Raw genomic sequence first — 10,415 nt, forward strand, 5'->3', positions numbered from 1 at the left:
GACACCTTATTATGCAGGAGAAGGATGAGGACAATTTACATTATAACAAAGAATAAAGAGATAGTCAGATAGTCAGATGTCAGCCAAATAAATATAATCTATTTATCTATGTTTTCTCTCTCCACAGTCATGTGATTATGTTTCTGTTACATTCAAATGACAAAATATAACAGTGTCAGCCAATCAGTTTGGTACACATGAACATGCCTCTCTCTCTCACTCTCACTCTCACACTCCCCCTCTCTCTCTCTCTCTCTCACACACACACACACACACACATACACAGGAGGCAGCAACCCCAGACTTTCTGCAACAGCCTTCCCACAGCCTCTGCATTTAAATCTTTCTTGTCTTCAGTGGCAAAGCAGCATTTTCGAATCATCTACTTGATTAGACCCCCCCTACCCCCCACATTCCTCCCTCCCTCCCTCCCTCTCTCTCTTTCTCTCTCTCCCCCTCTCTCTCCCTCTCTGTCATACACAGACACACAGGCACACACCGGTGCGTCAGTCATTGGAACAATATACAGCATAAACCTTCCTTCTCTCCTCTCGGCTCAACTCTCGCAGCTCTCATCATCTCCTCTCTTCAGTATTTCTCCCACCAGGTCTCCCTCTCTCCCTCCCTCCTCTCTCTCTCTCTCTCTCTCTCTCTCGCTCTCTCTCTCTCTCGCTCTCGCTCTCTCTCCTTCTCTTTTCTTTCGGGGAGAGCTGGTATCTCTGGCGGTTTGCCGCATGGAAGTCGCCCAGGCAAGGCAGAATATCAACTGTCTGATCCGGACTCCTTCTCTCCAGTTGCCGACCACTGCACGAGCAGACACAGCACCACACTCACAATTGCTGGGATTCAACGGGATATAACGGCATTCCTCCTCTTACCGACTAACAGGAGAGACTAGATCCCGGCTTCATTCCAGTCGCTGGGGAATATTTCTTATTCAGATGTAACCAAGAAAAAAAAAAAACAAAACAAAACACAAACAAAAAAAAAAAAAACACGTATCGGATCGTCAAGTGCGCACAGCTTGAAAGATTAGGCTACGCACTAATTCTGTTCTATTTATTTTCTATTCCCTCCGTCCCCAGTACACGGACGAACCGGGGACCGGAGGTGGTGGTGGTGGTGGGGCGGGGGGTAGACTTCCACGGTATGGAGTCCTGATTTTACCAAGCGACCCACCGGGAGGAATGAAACTGAGAAAATCCGTCGCCGTGGTGGAATATTAATAACCTAATCCTGACAATAATCCACTGGATGTTGCAGCTGAGTTTGACACTCTAGAGAGCATCCCAACTTTTTCTTCTTTTTTTTTTTCTTTCTTGGTCTCCGTTTTTAATCTCTTTCCCTCTCCTCCTCTTCGCCCGTGGGACTTGCTATTTTCGTGACTGATTTGCAGTACTTCACTCTCTGTCATGGACCGGTCGACGTCTTTGGATATAGAAGCGCTCAAGGTAAGGAGCTCGCAGCCTGGCGGCGCGCACTTGTTCTTGGGGAGAGAGTTGCGATCCCCGGCTGGATGGGCGGATGGATGGATGGATACATGACTGTTTGGCCTTGTTGGGTGACTGGGGATGGTGGGTGGCTGGTCGGATGACTGTTATCGCTGGGTGGCTGGTTGGACTAATCTGCAGCAGAGGGACTGATGGTGAAAGGTGAAGCTGGTATACCAGATGACAGGTTGAATGAAGGGTGACCTGGTGCCTCTTTGGGCTACTTGAGTGACCCAGTGAGGTTTAGGATTCTGGGGAACCAGGCTGAGACGCAATAAACGGAGGGGTTTTGCCTTTAGAGCTGGAGTAGCCTACCCCGCTCTAGGTTGTTGCAACACTATCCAAGAGCACATCTCTCCCGCTCTGTCTCACACATACGAATAAACTCACGCTCTTTCTATGTTGGATCGGGAATAAAGAGAGAGGGGGGAGTCTGTATGTCAGTATTCGGTGCGTGGGGTGAATTTCAATATGCTTTGCTTGCACGGAGAGTTGTTGCAGAGAGCTGTTGTGGGCGTCGGTGGGACGCTCGATAGACGGGACGGATTTGCCCGACGGGGCGGCATCAACTGTGCAGAGGGTCTGTGTAAAAATTTAAGAGGAGAGCAAAGATTGAGGGAAGAGATGCAGCCGCTATCCTGTAAACACACATCTCTCTTTCTCTCTCTCTCTCTCTCTCTCTCTCTCTCTCTCTCTCTCTCACACACACACACACATATTAGTTTCACTTTGCATTAATTTCCCAGGTCAGTGTTTCCCCTGTGTAAAAGTGAAGTCCACCACACCAAACTGTCAAGAGAAGAATAAATATTCTACCTGTGTGCGCGCGTGCCCGTCGATTTTTGTGTGGCTTCGTGCCTATCACGCGTTCTCCCGTGTGTGTGTGTGTGTGTGTGTGTGAACAGTGGAGGATTTGGGTCGCTGCTTAAACCGCTCTTCTCTCTCTTTCTCTCTCACTTGCTCCTAGATAGTTTTGCCCCACCTCCACACCCCGGTATTCTTGTGTGTGTGTCCATATGGCCAGCATCATGTGGATGTCATGTCAGTGGGGAGATGAGTGGGTAGAGGGCTGAGCATTCGTGTGTGATACTGCAGCGAAGAGTTTAGGGAAGCCAAATTATGTACAGGTGAAAAACTTTGTGCGTGTGTGCATGGGATTAGTAATCTTGCACTTCATACTTGAGAACAAAATAATGCACAAATATGGGAAAGTGTATTTGGAAGCGTAAGTGTGTATGTGCATGAGTGTGTGCACTTGTTTACTGAAGCCATTCAAAACCTGGACAGAGTTAACGTTTGAGTGACACAATGAAAACAGTTTACCGTGGCAAAAGCATTGGTCCGTAAAGGAATACAAGTTCAAGAACATGTTGTTTGGAAGAATGTTAGTGATACCATTAGCAATACTATGCCAAAAAGTTCATGCAGGTCAGTATCACTCCACACATTAAATGCCACATGCGTAAGTCTGATGCCATACTGAGTTTTCATCAGGGAATGTAATGTAGACAGGAATTGTGAGTGGAAATGTCCATTTTCTATGTGCTGCGGCTGTTACTGATATCCAGTGATTGGATAAATCAGCAAATCAATGAATTTCCCCAGGGGTTTGACATTTCAAGTAGCATTTTATGTGATCAAATTTCTGAGAAGGGGGACCTCGGTACTGCACTGATGCAGCGCTCCAAATTGACTTTGACTCAGCTGGCTGGTTGTAGATTCCAAAGATGGAAATTGACGTTCTGATTTAAAAATGACCTTAAATGTTCGCCAATGAGCTTGACCTGCACAACGTGTGACTATTGATGTTTTAGTCACCTGTATGGGCTGCTCTTTTCTGAAGTCACGTTTGCCACAGCCCGTTTGTGGCATTTGCTCAGGTGACTGAAACTGTATCAGAGAGTGTAACATAAGTGAGAGCATACTTAAAGTAAATATCCTGTATTTAATAAGAATAACCCAATGTGAGCTCAAAATTACTTTTTTAAAAGTTATCTAGCCATTTGTCATCTTGGAAACCTTGTGTGGTGTAATTCAATCAAGTTACATACAAGTTAGTTACATACAAGTTAGATACAAGTGATTTCTCCAACAGAATTCATACTGTTGGTAAAAACAGGTCTTTTCTTCTCAAATGTAGGTAGTTTCTGTCTGTTAGGATTTGAGAGTTTGGGTCCTGCCTAACTGTGACAAAGCAGACAAGACAGAGCTGACACAGAGCTGATGGTAGCATTTGCTTCTGCAGTGGCATTAAATGCACCGGCCCACCGATAACTGCATTATATCCGGAGCTTAACAAGAAATTAACTCACGAGCAGCAATGTTAACTGTGATAAACAGCTGGCTATGGTTCTGACACTCCCCCACAGACACACACACTGGAGAGCCGCTCGCTACAGACCCAGTTGCTCAGCTACAACACATCAGAGAAAAAGAAAATCTGACAGTAGTTTCTCATGGCTGGTTAGATGTGAGTCTGCCCATGTTAAACTGAGCAGCAGCCCACCCCATGTCCCCTGACCCTCCACGTCACAGGCTATGTTGCCATGCCTCCTACGGTCGGTGCTCCCTCACTCCTCTGCTGCATATTTTAAACATGCCTCTAGCAGAGTTTAAGAGTGCAGTTACAGAACTTCACTAGCAGAGAAAACCTTAGAGCTCCAAGATCATGATACTAAATGGAATTTTTCAACCTGGCTTCCTGTTCCTATACTTGTGGCCAATTTGATCACAGGTTATGGTCACAGTGACCACTTTGTTGCAGAGATTCCTCTGTTGCAGAGATTCGAGAAACACCACCCATGCGATGCCTGTAGCAAGCAGCACAAGCCTCCCTGATACTTCTAAATACATTTCAGTTTTATACATTATTCCTAACACTTGTCTATGTATGCGACCGAAACTAGAAACAAAAATTAGCCCCCCAGGTAAACTGTTTAAGTGAACTGCATAAGGAACTATCTTTCAGACTCTGTGTTACCGGAGTCTCTGCAGTGGAGGTGGTGAATGCACAATTCATGATGCCCCATAGTCAGAACAGCCACAATTATGAGTATAATACACAAGTTGAAAAATGCTACTATCTTCCATTACTATGACACAAAAGTTTATAGTTTGAGTGATTGCAATATTAAGTGTTGAGGGTTGTAGCTCCAAATTCAAAGACTATTGCCATTGCCAGTCCCTCTTTATAAAAAAGCAATTAACACAAATGTGCAGAATTGCCATGGGACACCCCCATCACCCCCCAGGCGACAGTACCGAGCAGCTTCCAAATCTCGACCCTGGCAGTGTTAGCCCATTACTCTGCCCCTTGAGTTTAAAGGATTTCCATTTACTTCCAGTAGTTCATCTATCTATCCATCTACTGGTGGTTTTCTGCAGCGCTGGTGTCATATCCTTGGCAGTGCTGACAGTCCCTGAGTCCTAGTGCATAGGTAGTTGGCACTCAAACGTACACACACACAATAACACACTGTCTTCTGCAGTGTGCTCTTTTTGTAGTGAAGGTCGGGAGTGCGTGTGTGTGTGTGTGTGTGTGTGTGTGTGTGTGGGCATCTATACTTGTAATTGAGTTACAATTCCTTCATAGCCCACTGTACTATTCAAACCAATACAGTGTCCTCTCTCTGACGTGTACAAAAACTGTGTATGTATGTGCGCCTGCATGAGTGTGTCTAAGGTTTTCTGGCCAGCTGGCCTTTTAAACTTTGAAAGTAGAGACAAAACAGACACACACACAGCAATCCAATCTAACGAAACGCCAAATTTTTTTCAGTCACTCTACTGTGTGTGTTTGTGTGTGTATGTGCCTCAAATAGCAATCACAGGAAATGAACAACGAGCAAGGACAACACCGGGACATTGGGAAGACACTGCATTATATCAAATATACAAGTGGTATGCGCATGTATGTGTGTTTGTTTGTTAGTGTGTGTGTGTGTGTGTGTGTGTGTGTGTGTGTGTGTGTGTGTGTGTGTGTGTGTGTGTGTGTGTGTGTGTGTGTGTGTGTCTGGATTTGACCAAAGACCTATCTGCTTGTAAATCAGTGCAGGTTTCAATATCAATGGAGCAGTTTAAGTGCTATTGATCTTTAGTAATAGCTGCACCATAAATTATATGCAGTATAATAAAGGCAGTCAGATTGAATTTGACCCTCTAGATCAGAGGTGCTCAACTTGTAACAGGAACAGGTATTGGAAAAACAAAGAGTAGTTAAATTTAGGTACTGCTAGGTCCAAATTATAATTTACCCCTGTTGTAACTAGTTCAGTTCAGCTCAGTTCAGATCTTTAATGTCCCAGAAAATGTAATTATTTTTGCAGCAAATAAGTAAAAATGAGAATAACAATAAGACAATTTAAGGCATTTACAGCCTTTAAAGTTTTTATGCACCCAACTCAGAGTAAAATAAAGGGCACGGATATGAGATAAATTAAAACTTGAACCTGTTGCGTCTTCCTTTTTTGGAAACCTGTATATGAAGACAAGAGAGAAGAGAACAAAATGATATTTACGTCACCATTACGTTAAAAATTGATTCCACTGGTCACTGTGACTGGCAAAAATGTCAAAACTTATAAGGCCCTGTCTTTGTTTATTTATTTATTTATTGCCACTGTGGCTGCTGGTCTAGATATATTTATCAAATGCTTTCACTATTTTACAGGCCTACTAGATTTTCACAATAAAGCAGAACAGCCAAATGATGGTTAGTTACCTGCCAAAGTGGCTGGCAAAGTAAACTAAGTTATTGTACAGGCTTCAGCCAGAATGAACCAGTATTTGCATGGTGGCTGCTTTCCCACCCTGGTTGTACTCTTTCACACAACCCCATTTGGTAACCACCAAGTGCAGCCACAGTTTTGCATTTCTGGCTACTGAGCAGCTCAACTGGAGCAGTTGGGGGTTCAGTGCCTTTTCCAAGGGCACTTCAACAGTAGCTGCTGAGGGACGGGAGAACATTAGTCATTCATTTAAGCTAGCCAGCCCCATGCCTGCCTCTCTAACCTTCAGGCATGCACAATTCCTCATCTGTGTATCAGCAGGCTCCAGTTCAGTTTAACCGTGTTACAAGCACAAGCGTAAACCACGTCTGCACTGATGACTTAATGTACTGCAGCATGAAATACAATATATTGTGGTGACAGTCCTGTTTGTTGAAGCTGCCAGTGTGACAGCTGCACAATTTGAAAAGTGGGCACCTCACTTCGAGCCAAACAGACTTCATTTTTGTTATGGTGGAGCGTTCCCAAACATCTGCATGTGTGCTCACTCCATTTTAAAAACCATAGCAGATATTCTATGATGTATTAGGATTACTGAGGGTGACATCACATTAATAACAAAGCCTCTTCTGCGTGCCAAATGGTTCCACAGCTTTGTATTGAAAGGCAGCCACTTGTGGGTTTAACTACCAGGAAGTTTCTCAGCCTTTGCAAAGGGACCCCCACATGCATCACCCCTATTTATTTAAACAAAAATGAATCAGTTAAATAGGTTTGAAAATATCATTGTCATTTATAATTCATTTGGAGGTCCCTCGGTACTCCTGCAAACAGAATAGTAAAGATACTCAATACTCAACCTAATGGCAACTTGACTAAATATATACTGCTGTGGTGATAAAGAAAAAAATACTGGAAATTCATAAACAAGTCCAGTGTCTTAAATCATACATCATTACTGCAACCCAGTTGATATTGCAGCAATGGAGCAGCTGTTAGAAGCCATCTACAGTTGTTGCCTAATGGTGGAAAAAAATTTGATTCTGTTTATTACTCTTCCCTTTATCATCTGCATATCCACAATGATACAAACATTTCATTTAGATTGATCAGCATCCTTCCTATACTTAGAAGAGCTTTCAGCCAACATCCCTCTGCACTTCCCTTAATCATTCAATTATCAAAAACATCTTTGGTTTTTCTTCTCCAAAGCAAAACAACATCAACTTTTTTGTCCATCAGTCCATTTTACTGTTAATTAGTGCTGAGAGGTCTAATTGCTAGCACGCTACCTTTGGCCTTCAGAAGGTTAACTTTAGTATTTAGACTGTGTGCATGTGTGTGTGTGTAGATATTCTTGTGTGTCAGAGTAATTTTGTTATGTGTCAGGAGCAACTGAGTGAAGCAGCTGAGTTGAGGGTTTCACACAGAACCCCTCAACTCTCCATTACTTGCAGTCGTGTGTGTACGTCTCCTTTTCTGTCTGTGTGTGAGCTCCCCATCACTCCTCATAAATAAGTGGCTGAAGGTAAACACCAGCTGTGCTGCAGAGCACTTAAGGATATACACCAAGATATTGGGAAATACACTTATTTGCTATCTTCCCGGGAGTTAGATGAGAAGTTTGAGATCATTTTCTTTGTGTGTTCCCTGCAGAAGCAGCTCTGCAGTGTTTAGCTTAGCTTAACACAACAGAGGAAACTGAGGGAAACAACTAGCCCAGCTCCATCAAAATTATCCTCCAACATATCAAATGTTGTCATATATTCTGTATTGACAGTAAGTGTGCTGTTTGTGTGTATTTAACACAAGACCCACTGGCTCAATGAACAGTAGTATGCATTGGATGTATTTAATGACTAACAAAAGAGAAGCCCAGTTGCCTCACGCAGCATCACATAAGTATTGTGATGTTGCCAACTTGGCATACTTTCCCAGAGTATTTTTGGCTAGCTTACAACTACCAAGATACACCATATAAAAAGACAATTTTGGACCTGTTGGAATTAGGTGATATTTGCTCTCTTGGTGAAGGCTATCTTTGTTTCTGTTCCCAAGCTGGGCTAAACTAAGCCTAAATAGGTCCTGGATCTACGGTACAGTCTCTGTGTAATGAAAGCACAAGGTTGAAACTTATGTCCAGCTTTTCATCTAACACTTGCAAACAGGTGCATTTCCCAGAATGTTCCTGAAAGCTTCTTGAGGCTTGTGACAGACACACAAAAGCAACACATCCCTTTTTCAAATGTTTGACACAAGACAGTACACACTCAGAACAAAAGTTAATTGTTAGACTCATGCATGAACTTCCTTCCATCTGTTAGACAATACATTACAAACAATTAGTGCAATCTCATTAAAAGTGCTTTCAATTATTTCTTTTTGTTCTAAGGGTCTGTGCATTCATGGAATTCATTTCTTGGATCTTGCCTGAGGCCACATACTATATTAAATGTGAGTCTGTGCGTGTATATGCGTGCATGTGTGTGTATTGTATGTACTGAATTTTTTACATGTGGTATCTATAGTCTAAATAGTCTATGTAATGTATTCCCCACAACAGTCTGTGATTGTTTTTAATTAGTTTAACTACAATTAACTCTAGAAATGACTGTGAATTCAGGGTTTGTAAAATACAGCTGGCTGTAACTTGCAAAGGTGAAGTATATGTATAAATTATATTTCCTCTGTAAACTGAAAACATACACCAGCTTGTGTGTTGAGGGTGAAAGGCATTTAACACCTTACAGTCTCTAGAGAGCCCCATGTCCTTGGAGACCTAGATGGGCAATCATGCTTTGTAGGGGGCTGAATAGCCTACAGTTTGTGTGTCATAGCCGACTGGGCACGGAACAAATTACTAATCTAGCACTCGATGATTAAGTCTTTATAACACTAAAACAGCATGTATTACTGCCTATACATGCATATAAAGCTATTCATATTCTGAAAGTTTGAATTAATTTGGTGAAACATGATGGTGACGGGCACAGAATGCAGACCACCGGCTAACAGTTACAATGGCTTATGGACCAGATGGGTGTCTTTAAACTCAGGCAGGTGGTGCACAGAGCAGCAGGTGTAGACGGGTGTGATGTTAAAAACACAGGCCTGTGCAGACCACTAACCTATATGTCATCTAGTATCATTATTAGTATAACGTTCAATAGACTTTGGGGGTCAAACTGGAGGTTAATGAGCTGTGGGCTCAACAGTGCAAATTTACATGTGGTTATTTTTAAGAAATACTGGCGCTGCCAAGCTAATGTTTTACAGAAACCAGTGAGTGCTGCCAGTTAAGTTGTGTGCTCTGCAAGTAAATGGTGTCAGGAGCTAAACACACTCAGCATGAAATTACACACTGAACACTGACTACATTCAAGCAGAATTTACTGAAGCATCTGAGATGTTTCAGGGACACAGGCACCATCCTCGGAGTAACAATTACTGGTATAGAATCCTTTTCAAACCCACAGGGAGGAAATTATAGACAGAGAAGGTGTGTGTGGGGATGCACTGGTCCACAGTAGATGTGTACCTGGGGAAGTGAAAGCAGAGTGGATTGTAAAGGTGTTTTGTAAGCACAGAGAAAGTATGATGGTGTTGAACTTGGCCCTGAGGAGGCCCCCAGGGTCCACATCAGTGTACAGTGGTAATAATTACAGAACGACACACACAGCCCTATAGACCAACACTTACTGTGAGTAATAGCTTGAGGGGAAAATGTGTGTGTGGATTCATTGACATAACCCTCCACGTTCACATACACAGAAATGAACACAAACACATGCTTGCCTCAGGCATATTTACTGTATCGCTTGGCCCCAGATCACCAGTCATGGCAGTAATCGCAAACACACACACACAGACCCTAAAGCTCCCAAATGAGCGCTCAGTCTTAACAGTGACTGATACTTCACCTCACCACCTGCCACTCAACCTTTCCTCTGTAAGCCTCAGGGTGTGTGTGACAGTGTGCCTATGTGTTTCTGCGTATGTGTGACTTTTATTTCCCGTGTTAACTGACCCTGGCAGTGGTAATACCTTGTCCGCTTCATATTGTGACATATACTGTTTCAGCTACACGGTCTCTCTTTTGCTGCAGTTATTCTGTTTGTATATGTGGGCACAAGAGCAAGCAAATGTGTGTGTCCCCAAAGCTTATATATATGTATGTTTTTGCGTATGCACAGTAATT

The sequence above is a fragment of the Toxotes jaculatrix genome, chromosome 4, assembly GCF_017976425.1.
Source record: "Toxotes jaculatrix isolate fToxJac2 chromosome 4, fToxJac2.pri, whole genome shotgun sequence".
NCBI lineage: Eukaryota > Metazoa > Chordata > Actinopteri > Toxotidae > Toxotes > Toxotes jaculatrix.